General features: G+C 38.3%; 1 long non-coding RNA gene across 1 annotated transcript in view; it reads right to left on the reverse strand.

The window, feature by feature from the left end:
- Positions 1–2,800: 2,800 nt before the first annotated feature.
- The window catches only part of LOC149867612 (uncharacterized), a 69,477-nt gene continuing 57,028 nt past the window's right edge, over positions 2,801–15,249 (reverse strand). The window contains exons 2-4 of the long non-coding RNA XR_016441641.1: positions 8,843–9,059; positions 5,656–5,788; positions 2,801–4,848 (exon numbers count right to left, since the gene is read on the reverse strand). This is a non-coding gene — a long non-coding RNA (uncharacterized LOC149867612). The remainder of the gene's footprint in view (positions 4,849–5,655; positions 5,789–8,842; positions 9,060–15,249) is intronic.

The raw sequence follows: 15,249 nt of genomic DNA on the forward strand, positions 1-15,249 counted from the left end.
CTAACCAGTAGGCATTAAACAACGCTGTTTCCTAGGAGGTGTCAAGGTAAAGGGTAAATTCTAAGGGACTGTGTTCACTCAGTGCTTACTAACCTTGGGCTGACTGCTTAAAACGAATATCTTTTCTTTAGCCTGAAAAGGATTTTTTAATATTTAAAATTATTAGTTTATAGTATCCATGTAATTTCTTCAAGCCATAGGGCTTTAATTTCTTTGATGTGCATCTCTGTTCCAGCTGGTACTCCTACCACTCCTGCTGTCTCTTAGCCCTAAGTAAGGTTTCTTTCTTTGTTAAAGCTGGTGCCACTGATTTGTCTTCAGTTGTGAGAAGGGCTTTTATCCATTTTAAAAGTGGTGCTGCTGAGACAGCTTTCCTTTGCTCTGAGAAGATTTCTTATTCACATTTGGTTGCTGTATTTTTTCTACTATGGAAATTTGTATTCTCCTGAGATGTCGGGTTCTCTTAGTACCTAGCCTTTCAGGCAAGACCAAGGTAGTCAGAAAAGGTAATGCATTCGCCCATCCCTTCTGGAATGCAGACAAATTATAGTGCTTGTGCAACTAGAAGCATTAGTGCGTGTCTTTGAACGATCTCCTGTAAGTCATTCCTGTGGCAAATGGCCAGCACATAACTCTTGCCTACATTAATTTCAAAGAACTAATACCAGGTGAAGATTTTTCCCCATAGCCACAAAGAAGAGCACAATCACATCAGGCTGAAGATAGGGAGCCAGGAGATTCCCTGAATCAGGGTCTTCTGAAAGGTAGATTAGAATGGATCCTTCCTTGTAAATCTATTCTAATGATTTTTCTGTAATATATACACAAAGCTCCTCCGCCTGTAGTTTCATTAAGAACCTAGCTCATCATTTGCTATTTATAAGTAACTGTGTGGAGCTTATAAATTTGTAGCTTCCTGGACTGTTTCCCTTTTCTAAATGCTTAACATCTTTCCCACACTTGTAACTTCACAGTATTCTGCCCTTACGCATTCAAATGGATACTTCTTTTTATTGTTTTCATATAGATATCTAAAGAAGCCTTTTGATGTCATCTGGTATCAGTTGATAGTTTTAGCTTCCGGAATACAAGAAGAACATGCATTTCATAGCATCTTTCATATAGACAGATCCCAAAGCACTTTACATTCATCTTAATAAAAAAGACCTACATCAAGTACCTGAAAACCAATAAAATGCACTACAGCCAAATTTTTAAAATCTTCTAAAGAAGCCTTCTGATAAAACTCAGAACAGATTCAGGGTCTAACACCTTCAATCAGCAGATTCCAGAAGATAGGACCTAACAAAGAAAATAGTTTATTCCCCATGTTAATCCGATACCCATATATTCAGTATATCCAGGATAAAAGTGTTTATGTAGTGATATAAGTAGTGGGCTGTTCTATTAACTGCAAATGTATAAGATATTTGCAATTTCATACAGCTGAGGAAAAAAATCTTAGTCTTGTAGACATTTACAAATGAAGAAGCAGATCCTATCAATTGAATAGATCATTTTCTTACTTGACTTAGAGTTATAAATGGTCTAGAAAGTTTTGTATAATTTACAGACTAGAAAAAGTAGTATTAGCAAGGCCACAAAACAAAGCTTTATAGCAATCAAATGATCTGGCTAATACTGTCAACAAATTGCTCTGCATAATAAAAGGCAAGTTAAAGTATTAATTGAACATTAATAATAAATATAATAAAGAAGATCTTCTAAAATTGATTTTCAGTAACAACTTCATACAGCTTAGACTAGATAGAGTTAGTCCCACAACTGAAGGAGCTGAGGGTATGAGTGTGTAGCATGGGGACAAGATGGGCAATGGTGATTTTATCCTACCTTTCTGGTATCAATCTTATCCTTCAGGGAATGGTTTGGCTCAAGGTACAATTTAGAGAAGCTACCATTTTGCAAATGTTTTCATTGCCTGCCCATGATTTCTGACTTCTTTGTCCTGGGGTCTCCAAAGTAGATTTCTCCCCCCCAGAACAATGCCTTTTATATCATTAAAACATGGAGAGAAGAGGTTGTTATCACTTCTAGTAGCTATGCATCATGCTTATGGAAGAAAAATGTTTTGAGGTCATTTCTTTTAATGGATGGTAGACATAGCAATGCAGATCATTAGCTCCTCAGACATTTCATGAACTATGTTAATTTATACCAATAGCTAACTGGCACAACATCTCTAACAATGCAAGTAATCTGAGGGCCAACATTGTGAGATACAGGCTATGTCTACATGAGAGGCTAATTGTGCAGTTGTTACTGTGCAGTCATTTAGTACTGGTTTATTTGTACTAAATGGCTCCACAGTAACCAGCATTAGTATGCAGTAGCATCCCCACATGGCTTCTGGGTGACACTGACTGCACAGTAGCTTGTTATTACTGCACAGTAGCTCAGTACTATTGCGCAGTAGTGTCACGTCATGGTTCATGCTCCGCAATGTTACTGCACAGTAGTAACAAGCTACTGCACAGTGAGCATCTCACGCAGACACAGCCACATAGTCTCAAAGGGACTGTAGCTTGAAAGCCTTATACACGTACTCTCTTTTCCCTCCCCCACACTCCAAATGCAAGCAGGTGGTCCATGGCCACTGCCATGTTACATCTAGGAAGTACTACAAGTACTGTAAGACATAGCCTAATTAAAATCAGTTCGCAGGGGAAAAAAAAAGTTTTTATTACCAGGTGTTCAGTTTCCAATGGAAAAACAAAAACTGTAAATACAAAACAAATACATTTCAAAAACACATTTGTTTAGTCCAAAATCCCATCTTTATTTTTTTTAAAGTTTAAGAGAAAAGTGTCCTTTCATCCTTTCTAACATCTAATAATTCAACATCTTCCTAACTGATGTCTAAAACCATAGCATACCATTTCATCTATGTAATCTGATCTCTTCATCCCCACAGATTTCTACCTCAGTATCTATAGAAGCAGAGGGCTTTGTGTTATATCAGGTTAACTTCCCTGTTCTTTGCTATAAACCATGACATCAACACACAAATGCAACTCACACTAATGAGTATTTTTTAAGAAACTGAATTGGGGAAGTCATGTGTCACCTGTCACTCTGGCTACCCTCACAACAGTAAAAAAAATATGAAGATGTAGGCAAGTTTTCATCACCCTTATTTCCTCTTCTTCATTTCCTTCTAATGATTACTGAAAACTGGATAGTACCTTCTGGTTTTAGAACCTAATATTAGAGATCTACATTTTCTACTGTCCTTTGCCTTCTGTTTCTGCTTTTACAGACTGCCTGGCTTCCTATGGAGATGCTGAGCTGTACAAGCAAGGAGATAAGAATTGTCAGGCCAGAGCCAACCAATGGTTCATCCAGTCTGGTATCAAGCTTTCCCCAGTCTCCTACACTCCAGGTTTCATGGGAGAGTGAAAACCTTGTTAATGAAGCACCCAGTAATTGTAGAGAAGGGGTGGTGCGAGGGGGAGGGAGTAGACGTAGACCTCTCTCTGACCCCAGATAGTTATTAGTTTAGTTTCATTTTATAAAAAATAAATTCTGGCTGGTCTCCACATGTATAAAGCCAGATCAAAAATGATTTGTAACTGTACCTAAGATATATTATTAAATTGAGTATTATCTAGAGAAATTAATATATCCCTCAAACCCATAATCTGGGATTATCTGTGACTCCTCCTTCTCCTTTACCTTCTGATCAAAGACACGTCCTAATCTTCTTTATTCTTCCTCCTCAACATCTCTAAAATATGTTCATTCTGTCCTATCATTACAGCTAATCCTCTCGTTCAGGACGCTATTATTTTCAATCTCTGTCAGAGGGAGGAGTTAGGCCTGTTAAACTGAAGTTAGGGAGAAGGCAGAGCAGTTTGGCACCCTGGAGACAAACTCATACGTAGGCTTTTGTAGGTACCAGTCTACTTTGTCAGATGCATCACATGCATAGCATTTCATGACATAGGCTGTTGGCTAGGAAAACAATGCATTTCTGAATCACATAGTCCCTAGGGTGCCACCACACCCTACCTAACCTGTTTAGTATGACCTCCTTGTTCATCTCGTTTGATGCCTGTCTGATTCCCTCCACAACATTAAAACCTGTGGTAAAGAGCTTCCTTTTCTGCCCTTTTAACTCCAACATTGTGAATACTTTGCTGGCTCTTGCTCACCTCGCACATCCAGTTCAAGCTTTACAACATCATCTGCACTTACCTTCTCTTCTCCCATTTTGTCCCAGTCCCTGTCTCCTTGCTCTCCCAAAAAACTAAAACTTAACCTCTTTGAAATTGTCTTTTCATGTTCTCATATAAATGTCTTTGGCTACATCAACAGAGGGACACAAGTGACAAGCTCCTAACTGACACATCCAAAATCTAGATTCTCAAAATTAGGGGATCTTTCAGCCTCTGAAGTGCCTTAACTTTTTACCATGAAGGTTTTCTGAGCATGCCCTGAAGTATCTCAGTCTTCACAATGCTGAGCAGTTTGTTGTGTATCTCATACTAAGCTCCATCATGATTCACAACCTGATGTTCCTTCACCTATCTCACCTGCAGGGCCTCGTCAAGCAGGCTTCCTTAAAGTAGTCCTCTTGGATCAAAAAACACAGCTAGAGGAAGATGATGTCCATATCTATTACCCAGGAGCTTTGTGACTAGAACTGTCACTCAGAATGAGACAGATGGGTTTAATTTCGTCTTTGGCTCGAGAGGAGTTGAGCCCACATCTCCTACCTTCCAGGAGGCTGGCTCAGACATTGAATAATAGTGTGTTTGGGGTGAAGTTTCACTCCACCTCTTCTTTTGAAGCTGTTCCACTTCATATAAACAGTAAATATTCACTAGGCTGGAGAGAAAAATCAAAAGTGAATGTGATTGTATAGGAATAGAAAGTTGCAGTTAGGGGTATCTGCATACCCCAGTGGCAGCTTAGTTTGGCTGGAATGCTCCCGAGAACACCCCACCCACCCGCTGCTTCTTGCATATGGCAAATCCAAAAATATGCAGAGCCAGAAATATGCAGTATCCCTCTGTGGCTAGTCCTAAGCTTGTTAGGGAACATGCATGTGTTACGTTTAGATCAGTCTAACTAGGGCTAGACCAATGAAAATGCCCAATCGTGCAGCCAAAGGGCTTAAAAAATGGGCACCCAATCTCAGTTAGTTCACCTGAGTAGGTGCACTAATTAAGACAGAGACCACGTTAATTTGATCTAAGAAATGGTTAGCCCCATCTCGTGAACACCTCTATGTATTCACATTGCAGCCCTGGGACTAAGAAAGCCCAGCTACTCACCCCAGTCCTAGAGCTGCACTATTCCTACTGCTGGAATCTGACCAAGCTATTTTTTAGCCCCTCAACATCCCTCCCAACAAGGCAACCCTTCAACCCTATGCACCTAACAACCCTTCCCACATATCCACCAATCTCCCCCACAATGCTGCCAAATGCCTTGGACCTGCGAGACCCCACACCCACCCACTAGCCCCCCCCCCCCCCCAATCTCTCCTGCCACCCCAAATTATTTATACAATTTTTCCTGTGCAGCTCTGGGGAGCAGTGAATGGCTTCATGCCCTGCTTCTGGTCTACATTTACATGGCATAAAGTAAGCCTCATGAATGTAGCTGGCTGCAGTAAATGACTGTACACACCTTGGAGATTAAGGTCATGAGAGCAACTTCAGGGAGATGTCACCAAAGTAGCTTCATTAATACATTCTGGCTTCAGTGTCAGAGTGGGAAAAGGTGGGCAGGACATTCTCAAGGGCATCCTAGCCTGGCTGCACTGCAGTATAAATACACCTTACATGAATAAATTCCATCAGAGTCACATTGTACCTCCAGCATTTTATCTGCATATTCACTTGAAACACCTTCATAAGGAGAAATGTGACACACACAATCAACGCTGAATGACCAATACAACAACCAATTCAGAAACAATGTGCAGACTATAATTTCTTTTCCCAAATTATTAGTCAAATTATTACAAATAATGAATAGTTTGTTTAAAAAACCCCCACAAACCTATGCATAGATATTTCATTAACTCAAAACAAGGGCCAAATTTGTCAGATAATTTATTCATAGTTAATACTTCAATCATCTCTTTTTGTAAGACTCTTTGACCTTTGTACAGTCTAAAAGCAAACAACAAATAAACCCTATTAAATGAGAGGACTAGTATTCACAATCATGTATTCGGAATACATTATCTCAGAAACCTTCTTGGCTTCCCTATTGGTGTTGGATAACACCACATTTTATTAAAGATCTGTGAAGTGTTTCCTGAGATGTTACATAGCCTATTTTCTTTAGACAGTAAGTTTTACAAAATCTTCTTGGCTTTGTATAGGTGATAACAGGAAACAAGAATAATGAGATAAAACCTCTTCTTTCAGGTTTTTTAATTGAGGAACAAATTATTTCATAGTTTCTCATTAGTTATTCCCATGGATTCTAATGACAAGGTGCCAACTTTCACACTTTAAACAGGTTAATTAATCAGGTAGTAATGAAGTTGGGTGATACCTGAGTGTTGGTGTGCCAAATAATCACAGCTCCTAATAATGTGCTTAAATGTCTGTAAACCTGAGAGGATAAGTTGAAATTCAGTTCTTCTCAGCACTGCATAAATAAATGCTTGCTAGCTAATAGGCAAACTATTTTTAATGTCATATTCTGAGTATCATTATTATTGATGTCTCACATGCATTAGAGATTGATATTTTCTCTGCTTTTCTTTTTTCAGACTTTAAAGGGACACAGTCAAAGTTGGCAGAAATCAGATTTGAACTATTTATTTTCCTTCAAGTTGCCTAATTCAGGAAAAACTTTCACTTTTTCCCCAAATAATCACACTTTCATGATCTATTTAAATTAAATCAACTCAAGAAGCCAAGCATGCAGGAAGAACTGAACATTAACCAAATAATATATGTATGCAAGGGAGAAAAAAATTGCCAAATCCTCCTCCCCCAAAGTCACTTCCAGTCTTCCCAAGTAATATCATGAATAACTGTTAAATATTTATATTTTGTATTAAAAATATATTTGGATCTCTTCTAAGAATGATGTAAAAATAACCTCAATAAGAAGGCCGGTTGATAACCAGTTGTTTTGGAAAGTACTGCAAAAAAAGTCTGAGAATTATTTTTGTATTTGATTATTTTAAGATGAAGTTGGTTTGATTCTCCATTACAAAAAAAATCTTTCACAAATACAGTCCCATTTCCTGTTTGTGAACTGTTCACACACCAATCCTGATTTCTAAAAATATGTCTGTTATTTTTAAATATTGGCTGAATAGTTTATGCAAACAATGTCAGATTTGTTCACACACTGATCCCTTCTACTAGTCACTGTTCGTAGCACATGATTTCTTACTAGAATCACATGGATACTGTATCCAGTCTGTACAAAGTTTTTGAAAACAGGAGAATATCACATGACAAAAAACAATACAAAATAAAAAAAAAAAAGAGAGAGTTCTTTGTGTGAATTTTGAAATTGGTTAAAATGTAAGGGACAAATATTTGCAGAGATAAATTAGGTGGTGCTGATTTGAACACTCATATACAACAAATAATGTGGTGCCCCAGAAAACAGCAAACCAAACTTCTCAAAATTTATTTCACACAAGTATTCATGAATGAGCTTGTAAATTATTAGGATTGCTATGTCCCAAAACTAGATCGCCATGAGTCAGAATATACTTCTGTTTACTATCAAATCTACTCATACGTAAGTAAGAAATTTTATAAAATATTTATTAAGTCGTCATTTTTTCATTAACACTTTTTCAAGTTGTCCATTTGCAGGTTAGCTGCTGAGATATTTTCCTGAGCTCCTTGTAAAAGATTTCTGGACTATACCATTGACAAGGGGGCTGGATGTCTGCCGGACATCAACTATCTACTATACTTTCTACTTTGTTTCTACTGTCTTTTATTATGTTTTTAAATCAATAGGAACTTGAACTGGAAGTAATTTTCTTTCTGTGGAGAAAATATTGTTGGAACTAACAGGACGTTAACAACTGATTGACAAACGTGAGGGAGCCAATGATGGTTTGTCCAACAATAACAGCATTTACATTCTTAGGAGTAGGTGGTCTAAAAATGTGAAAACTTAGTCTGCTGGGTTAGCTTGAATAGTGGGTCAACAGCTAGTGGACCTCAGCCCAATATCTTTTTTATTTTACACATTATGATTATTGGCCATGATTTCCATTGACAACTTATTCTGGGTGAGAGGCCATACTCCTCATTCACGACTGGTAATAAAAAAGAGGAAAGAAAACCTGCACAAAACAAAAGCTACTCATGTTACTTAAAAAGAATATGAGATTCTGTAGTGCTCACTCTAAAAGCAATAGGACAGTATAACAAATGCTACAACATAGTTTCTTTAAAGCATTTGTTTCAAAAGCCAGAGTGGAACTGCAAACATGTATATCATTAGTACAGATGCATGCCATTTATTTTCCTTCACAAAATAAATTACATAAATGGTGTTTATATTGTTAGCTATACCTCATCCAGAGATTAGGATAATTAGGTTTCAAATATAGAGATGTTTTAAAATGCATTTAATTTTGTAAAATTGGTAAGGAAGCTACTGCAATTAAAAATAAAGGACAAAAGTTTCCTATGCCTTACTGGGTAATTTGGGGTGAATTTAGACTATGGCATTCGAAGTACAAAAGGTAACTAAAAATGCCATTAAATGAAATGTTCCAAGTCCAAGCAATTTCCTTCTTAACAGAAAGTAAAATGCAAACAGAGATTACTAAAACCCTGCTGTGTTTAATTTAAGTGTATGTAAGCCTTTTACTCACAGTTATTTTGTCTGGAGATAATCATGTAGATCCTCAGTGGTCAGAGCTGTGAAGCGTGTGTTGTCAAAAGTTGCTCACTCTTTGATTCCACCTCGCTTCTGTCAGCCATGGTTCACATCATGCAAGCTCAGCTCATTCATCTTCTGACAGGGTGGGATTCTCCCATTTCTGTCTCCATCAATTTGTTTCTGTCGCCTCTAGATTGCTTGCAGAAATACTGAAAAGTGTGTGTGCGAATTATTATTATTTTTATAGATAACTGTAGCATACTGTAGGCATTAAGCATATTATCTGTTGTAATACTTTACCAAAGGGCAGTTGTAGATTTAAAAAAAAACAAAAACAAAAATTCAACATCTAGTGTAGATTCATTATTTTTTGTTTAGAGATAAAAGAATTAGACATGCACTAGAGATGGAACTTTATAATGAAGGAAACTGTTCTTGAGTGATTTTATATGGAAGTAAGAAGCAAGCACCAATGGCAAAAAATTAGGGCTAACTCCAGACCTTAGAAAGGACAGTGTGAGATCTGGAGTCAGATTTTAGTAAGGCAGTGAAGTCAGTGGGGAGCTTTGTCTGAGTATGGATTTCAGAATGAGAGGTTCCTTTCATTGCAGAACTACTTCATATTTGCATTATACAGGGATACCTTCTATCAGGTCTAAAAACTCTCTCTGAGAAGTCAAAAGTCTTTTTTTTTCTTGCCCAAATGTCTTGATTCAGAACAAAAAGGTCTCAGATACCTCAAAAAAACATTGCTATTGCTTCAATTAGGGAAGCATATTTAATATAAGGCAGTAGAAGAAGAATAGAAGTAAAATGGTCTGCCTTTGCCAATCAGGGAGTGTGAAGTAATTATATGGGTCACTAGCTGGGGAAGACCCCAAAACAAAGATGTATCAGAGGTTGAGGTTCTTCCCAACTGGCTGTGGCAAAATTAAAGTATTCAAGCATTCAGAATCCAGCAAAACAAAACCAAAAAATAGGAGATTTATTCCCAGCTAGAGACATACTATTCTAATCTATACAGTCATGTGATCCGCATATCTATCATGGCATTATAAAAAACAGTATTGTACCTGATCAGGCAAGTACAGAAACCTACAGGACTTCTCTGCTGTTTGGGATGGCCACTCCTGCTTACAAATCAGAAGCCACTATGTCATGGTTAACTATATTTCTCAGAGCTCTACTACACCTCCCTCAGTTCTCCACCTTCTACTGGGTGGATGAACTACCATGCTTTAAGCGCCCTTTGAATCTTGTGTAATATTTCAAATTTTGCATTTTCTACTGATAATAAGGTAAAGGTTTTAGAAGCTGCTTGGCCAGCCAACTTGTTTAGAGTTGGTGGTAGGTTCCCTTGATAGGCTGAGGTACAGTACCTAATGCTTGCGATGAGGGAGCTCTGATTGATAGACCAGGGTCCCCATTTTGGTTGCTTTCTTGTTTAATGAACATATAAAGTCATTATGAAAATTGAGAAGGATTCACTGGATTCAGTGTTTAATAAGTAGACTTTTAATGTATGGCTCCATTTCAGCTGACCTGAATGATGTTATGGAATGGGAGACCAAACATATTCTGGGCACTGGGATTTGGATTAGGGACAATAGGAAAAAGCTAGTTACAGATATGATGATGATAAAGGTACTTTGCTGGGGGACAAGAGCTGGTGACTATTATATCAGTACTCATTTGATATAGATGACCTGGTTTCACAACCTGGATTATTTGTTGAACCTTTTGAAAGGACAAAACAGTAACATTAACATTCAGATGAGGTGAATAGAGGTATAAAAATTAAGCAGGTAGAAATTGTTAAAGGCTTTCTATAAATTGAGAGAGGTTACTTTTGTTTGAATCTTGTTGCTTTGGGATAGTTCAACACAGATGACTTCCACAAATATCCTGACATTTCTAACAGAAGGTTTCTCTTGGATGTAGGCATTTGTTCTTGGGTAATCATTTTGAAGACAGAACTGAACAGGAAGATGTGTTCTATAAGACACCATTTCCTTGGCATGAAAAACACATGAGAAAAACACACTGAACATATCCAGAAGGTGGTCAGTAACAGAGAGTTACCAGAATTCACTCTTAAATCCGTGTCAGGTTTCTAATTTCTTAACTTCCTGTGTAAAAGTAATTGTCCCAGCCTTACAAAAATCTACCTTGTCTTAAGTAGACAAATGAGATACAACAAATTATTTTATAATTTTTCATTGTCATCATCATTATGATCAAAAGCAGGCACGTTTTTGTGGGCTGGTAAATTTTACAAGGCACAGTTATAAAGTAGAACAAGTGGGCAGTTTTTGGGAAAGGAAATAAATGTCTAACTATATAAAAAAAGGTTTAATGTATAGTGAAGCATGCTGAAGAGCTTGATTCCACTGCCAGTGCCTTATGGCAAATTAACCTAGTGTGAAGGATACCAGGTCACATTGTGAAAACACTACCCCACCAGCATGAACCCAATCTTCAGATTTTTAAAGTTAGCTTGTTCCTATATATTTGATAATAAGAATTATGTCTCAATTCAAGGATCCATTTGTGAAGTATGAACCAGGCATATTTCATGAAGATTTAGGGTGGCCATAAAGATGATGGCAGTATGTTTTAAGTGTAGCCTGTTCTCTTACTAAGAAAGTACATTTTGAACACCATTACTCTTTAAGCTTAGGGAGACAATCACAAGCAGCAGGAGAAACTTTTAATTACAGCCTCATTGGCCAACATAGAGAAAGTTAAAACGTCTCTCCTAGAATAGGACATTTATGTTGTATGGCAGTTATTCACTGGTATAATCTCTTTTTCTCAGCAGAATTATAGGCCCTCAAAATGTGTTCAGTTCCTTCAAAATACAAAATACAGTTTTATCATAAAATATGCCACATTGCATCAATAAACGGTGTTCAATTGATAAGCTCTAACTTGTATAATAAAGGCTCAGTTGAAGAACTTGGGTTTGATCCCAAGTGAGGGTGGAAGGTTTTCTACTCATTTTTTCCACTTCTAGCATGGCCCTTGAATCCACACAGCAAATGGGTACCAGGAGCTACCTCAGGGTAAAGGCAGCCAGAGCACAGTGCTGACCACATCACCTCTTTCTTGTTCAGAGGTTAAAGAGTGGAGCTCTACCTCCACTACTCCACTGGGTTTCAATGGCTGTAAAGAGGACACCTTTACCTTTAATTTGTATAATGAAAATGTCTGAATAACAAAAAAAAAGTGAAAGTGGGGTTAATGTTTTAAAAAAGTGATGGGAATTTAAAATATAATCCAGATAAACACTGTTTCCAAGAGATTCAAATATGTAGCGCTACTACCAATTAAATAATATAGTCATCAAAATTGTAATTGTAATTAAAAGGCCCCGTTTCTCCTACCTTTATTAAGCACAAACTAAGTCATGACAATGAGAGATGGCACAATGACAATCACCCATTACATCAGGGCAGAACAACCAGTCCCTACAATATAAAAAAGTTTCTCCATTTTAATTGAACTGGAAATTTGAATCAACCCTCAGATCCTTAAGGAAATAATATTCTTCAATATTGCAAAGAGGGATCTGCCTTCATTGTGTTCTGGGACATCAAGACCAGGTTTGCCCACTGTCCGTATATTTACAGACAGTCCATAGAAAGAAAGGGCAAAAGAGGCTTGTCTATAAAGTGCTTAAAAATGGAGCCACCCACAAAACACTAAGAAATTGTGAGCTTGATGAACAGACCATGCAGAGCAGCATGACCTGGTGTTTGAGCAGGAGCACAGCACCCTGAAGGGAGCTCTTGTCAGAACGCTGAGGCTCACCAGCAGCCCTCTCCCCTGACTGGCATGAGCTGCAATTTCCCTTTGGTCATCCACTGCATCCAACAATTGTCTACCTCAAAGGTACAAGGAGGGGTGTGTGGGGTTGGGACAGACCTGTGTGGCTGGGAGGGAACAGCATTATGTAGGGTATCATTGCAGGTATGAAGCTGTGGAGGTGAGTAAGGATCCCTGGACTGGGGCAGGCATGGTGTAGTCGAGTCAAACCCACTGCTGTAGTCAAGCAGGATTGCTACCCCAAGAAAGAAATATTTTTACTGATCAGCTGCAGACTTTTTAGTGACAACCAAACTTTATTACGATGGTTGGTGTTAAATCCCTAAATCTGAACCTGATTCTAGTTACTACTGTCCAGAACCTGGCAGAAGGGTTACACTTACACGATGTCAAACATATCTCACTAAAAACATGTGTCAGTAACAGTTTAGTTGTCAATAAAAAGTTTGCAGATCATCATTAAAAAACATTCTTGGATTAGCAATCCTGAAGACCCAAACTTCCTTACGTTCCTAAAATTGGATAAATTATCTTAAACTTTGAGCTTTTTCAGTACCAAATTATTCCCTGTAGGCCTCCAAAGCTTCTCTGTAATGAACATGCATTCCTATATCAGAAAACTCTGGATTACTGCTGAATACCTGCTTGTTTTACTCATCATAAATAATTTTCTGATAATAACCTTTTAAAACTTTGGCATCAGTCCTGAACGGTAAGACACAAGGTATTTTTTGACCCATATGTAATCTCTTTGATTAGATCATGAACATGTAATTCCTTGGAGCAGAGAAATCACAAAAGGGACCATGCCTCTAATCTACTAGTCAGAGCGTGCATTGGGAAAAGGGAGGTGAGGCCTGAGAGCTGAAACCAGAACCCAGGGCTCCCTGCACTCTGTGAATGACCTTATACAGGATCACAGAGTCCTGCTTCTTTTCTCACGCCCGATTCATTTTGTGTTCTTTTCTGCAATGTCAGAATTTCAGCAGAAAGGTTGGAAGGTGCACATACCCAGGATAACTTAATAGACAGATGATGCACTCTTGGATAACATGGTTTTGAACTCCTTTTGGCAAAGAGAGAATGCAATTCTCCAATTTTCTGAGAAAGTTCTCTAACTCCTAAGAAATTAGAGATGTGCACTAATACTTTCTCCTGTGAGTGGAAGTATTTTTGGTAAGGTGTTAGATGTACTTTAAAAGGCATCAGCTCAACCCTGTTGGGGAATTTAAGAGGAATGCTTAATTAAACATGAGTTAGGTGCCAAGATCCACTGTTCTTTCAAGACTGGGGCAGTCCTGGGCATATGTATTTGTGCTCCTCTAAGTGTCTGGGAACCTCTATATAAAAAAGTAAGGTGCCTGCAGAGATTATGTGACTCCAAAGTAAGCAGGCACCATGGCTTTTACATTTAGCCTAAAGGTGCCTGAGTCTTTTATTGGAACTGCCTCCGATTTCCTCATTTGGGGTAAAAACAGAAACCATAGAGTAACGGTTAGCACTAATTCAAGGTACTTTTCAGGAGTTTATTGTGCTGACTTCTAAAGGAAAAATGTTGCACTGAATAGAAGCTCTTCAACCATGACTTCTTCAGGTCATGACACCTTCCAGTATTTTCAAAAATGAAGGATACATTGCTTCCATGAGGTAGCACAATGAGAAATGTCCAACACAAGTATAGACATTATTTCCCCTGGGGACAACCTTGTGCCACTGCTAGTTGTCCCTGGGGAATGCCTATGACACGTGCCCTCTGGTGTATGGCAGATTATGCTGGATGGGGTAGGGGAGGCTGGGGCCAGCACCGGGCTGAGGCCAGGAGCCTTACTTGGGGTCCTGGGGGCCTCGTGGGACTGCACCAGTGGCAGCCCTGCCACTTGGAGCCTGGCTGGCCACTAGAGCATGGCTCCAGCTGGCCAGGCTCCAGTTTTGGGTGGTCCAGCATGCATAGCTCTGCTTTTTGTCTTTTTTGCAGACTTTTCAGCCTTAGGATCTCCCAGGGTCAACCCCCTTCACCCCTGCTGCTACACTTGCAGCGTGAGAACAGCTGAATGTGCAGTGCGTGGCACCACAGACATGTCTGAGGGGCCACATACCACACAGCCATGCTCATTTGGACATGGCCCAGAGGTGCTGACCCTGTCCATACCATTTTGAGGGCTTTCCATGCTTCTTCTCCCTTCTGTAATGTACAAAGAAGAAAACTGTGAGGGCCTATAATCAGGCATATCCTCTAACACTGATGTAAAATTGAAAAAAAATCAATCTGCTTCAAACATTTAATGAAAAATATAACAAAACTTTAAAATTCAAAATAAATATATTTTGGAACTTTGTCAGTTTTGTGACTAATCCACAGATCACTGAGTATGGATTGCAGTGAATTATGAATGGGCAATATATAGTCTTATTTATCATGCTCATCTAAATAAACAATATTTTAAAATACAATAAAATGTCATGAAAGAAGTAGAGGAAGTTTAGTTTTATTTTCAATTAAAATAAATAGTCTTACTATTGCTAATACTGTTTCAGTAATTCACTTCTGTTGACCTAAAGCTTCATTTAAAT

Source organism: Crocodylus siamensis, chromosome 4, assembly GCF_052110815.1.
Source record: "Crocodylus siamensis isolate JL-2025a chromosome 4, ASM5211081v1, whole genome shotgun sequence".
Lineage (NCBI taxonomy): Eukaryota > Metazoa > Chordata > Crocodylia > Crocodylidae > Crocodylus > Crocodylus siamensis.